At 49.6% G+C, this 2952-nt stretch overlaps 1 pseudogene; it reads left to right on the top strand.

Moving 5' to 3' along the window:
* Positions 1-1211: 1211 nt before the first annotated feature.
* Positions 1212-2272, top strand: LOC125523413 (BTB/POZ and MATH domain-containing protein 2-like; annotated as a pseudogene).
* Positions 2273-2952: the final 680 nt, after the last annotated feature.

Raw genomic sequence — 2952 nt, 5'->3', positions numbered from 1 at the left:
AAACCCACTTGCCAGTGATAACAATGGCACGGGGAGGCCACGGGACAAGCTGCCACGTACGGTTGCGCTGCAGGGCGTCGAACTCCTCACGCATCGCAGCAAGCCAGTTCGGATCCCGAAGGGCAGGGCGAGCGGAGGTGGGGATGGGTGACGGCGTCAAAGTCGAGGCGGCGCACACATACTCGTCGGAGGAGTAGCGCATGCTTGACATTCACTTTGTCTGGGAGCACGTTGCACTTGGTCGTGTTCGAGTCTTGCATGTATCCACCGATTAGCAGTTCACCGATGTCATGACGAAGGGACTGCCTACCTCGACTTTCGAGGGTTTTCGGTCCAGTCTTTGTGTCTCCGTCGACGCTTCAACTGCGGGGGGGGGGGGGGGGGGGTGTTGAGCATGGTTGTCATTGCATGTATATATGGCGGCTAGGATCCCTTGTATTTACTTCCTAGCTTAGTGAAGGATCGGGACAATGAAAACCGTGCTCAATAGATATGATTGCTCAGTCGCTCGGAGGTGCTCATAGAGTAGGGTTTGCGTGTGTGCGTTCATAGAGTAGGGTGAGTGTATGTGCGTATATATGGGCGCTTGTGTCTGTACTGATGTTTTTTGTTTGTTTGCGGGAGTGTGTTTGTACTGGTGTTAAAAAAATATACTCCCTATATTTTTTTATATAAGGTGTATTTGTTTTTTGATAAAATTCCACAATGTGGGACAAACAGAGTCTGTGACTAACACGACGCGACTTGGTGCTCGTTTACATCTCGTATATGAGCGACCAGTTTGGTGCTCGCTATCCATCGGGCGACCAACGTAGAGCCCCTTCCTAAAATAACGATTTATAAGAGAATAAACACAGGGCTGGCAGCGTTCATCTCCCTTGATCAGACGGGTCGTTAGTTCCTTATACCGCGGAACCCTAGCCGCCACCCCGCAGCTGGCCTTCCTGACCCCGCCGCAGGCCGCCTTACGGTCTTCTCGGCGTGGTTGCCAGACCCCGTCCCCACTTTCCGCGCCACTCCAACCCTGCCTGGCGCCGCTTCCCCGAGCACGCCCTCCGCTGCACCGTCAAGTCCCGCGAGCACCTCCGGTCTCCTCCTCTGCTCGACTCAACTTGACGCCGGCTAGCTAAATCGGACACCTGACACCGTAGCTTCTGCCCTAATCAACGTACCGCGTACAACTACTTTGACAGCAGATTCATAAATCCATCATGCCGTTCGCGGGTGTATCTGTCATCTCCCGCGGTAAGCTCCTGGAGGACACCTTCCCAATGCCGTGATCAACGCCAGTGCCGCCAGCGGGTACCACTTGCTCATCGTTGAAGGATACTCGTGCACCAGCAGATCCGCGGTGTCTCGCTCATTCACAGTGGGAGGCCACACCTGGCGCATCCATTACTACCCGGACGATGATGGCTTCATATCACTTAATCTTTACCTGCACAAGGAACCAACTGCAACACCCGTCAAAGCGCAGTACAAGTTCAGTTTCATCGATGAGAGTGACAAGCAAGAGTCGGCACGTATCCATCGCCTCAAAATATTTGAATTTCAAGCTTACAGCGTGAACAGCTGCGGTAGATTCATGACACAAGAGAACTTGGGGAAATCCAAACACTTCAAGAACGATAGCTTCACCATCCAGTGCGACATCGTGGTCATCAACAATGTCACCACCACCACAACTTCTGAGTTCAAGGAGATCGAGGTGCCATCGTCTGACATGCAACGTAACTTCATGGACCTTCTCCTGACCGGGGAGGGCACCGACGTGGTGTTTGAGGTCGGCGGTGAGACTTTTGCCGCCCACCGCTGCATCCTTGCGGCCCGGTCTACAGTCTTCAGGGCTTTACTCTTCGGCCCCATGAAGGAAGGCACATCAACAATGGTACAGGTAAATGACATGGACCCAAATGTGTTCAAGACGATGCTTGATTTCATCTACGGTGACTCGCTGCTAGTGCTGGAGGCCGGTGAGAATAGTTGGGTCCTGCTACAGCACCTGCTCGTCGCAGCGGACAGGTATGACCTCCAAAGATTGAAGCTCATGTGTGAGAAGAAACTATGCTAGCACATCAGTGTGAGCACTGCGACGACCGTCCTGGCCCTGGCTGATGAGCAAGGCTGTGGAGAGCTGAAGAAAGCGTGTTACGGTTTCCTCCGCTGTCCGGTGAATCTGAGGGCAGTAGTGGACACCGAAGGTTTTGATCATCTGCAGGGGAGCTGCCCTCATCTTATAAAGGACATTATCTTTGGCGTGCTGCCCTCGTAGATCATCTTAGTGCAACCATGGGCCATGGATCCATGGCTTGCAATTCTATATTTCCATATGCATGCTTGATTGCATTTTATAATCATATTTTCTTGGATGCAAGACTTGTATGCTTCCACCGCAATATACTTGTATACTTCCAGGGCATTTGATAACCTATTGCATAATAGTGGCGAGAGCTAACCCAGCTAACCCAGTATTATTATCAGTGAAAAAATATCACGATATAGTGTCCCTAATAGAACGCTATAGCGTTCTATAGCGTTCTGGGCAAAGGCTTGCTAAATAAATCCATGTACAGTGTCTCGCTAATAGCATGCTATAGCGTGAAATAGCACGCTAATAATGTATTTCAGGGGTCACGCTATTTTATCATAGCATGCTATTTTTTTCATTGATTATTATCCTTTCCTGTTTCTAAAGTGAGCACACAATCACACTTTTTTTTACAATGAGCAGATCAAATAGTTGGTATGATTTGCAGAAAACCACCACATTGATGCTTCTTTAGCAGAAAACACCGGTTTACAAATTTGGGACAAAATCAGTAATTCTCAGTCTATTCTAAAAAAACGTTGATTTGTGGCTTAGGTCATTTTGTTAATGAATATGAAATGTGGGTCTTGCATTTATTGACGTGTCGTCCATGGCAGAGCATAGCATCCGCAGAAACGGTAAAG

Source organism: Triticum urartu, chromosome 7A (assembly GCF_056163025.1).
Source record: "Triticum urartu cultivar PI428250 chromosome 7A, HENAU_Tu73, whole genome shotgun sequence".
Lineage (NCBI taxonomy): Eukaryota > Viridiplantae > Streptophyta > Magnoliopsida > Poales > Poaceae > Triticum > Triticum urartu.
Note: the sequence above shows the minus strand (reverse complement) of the source record. Positions and strands in the feature narration are given on the sequence as shown.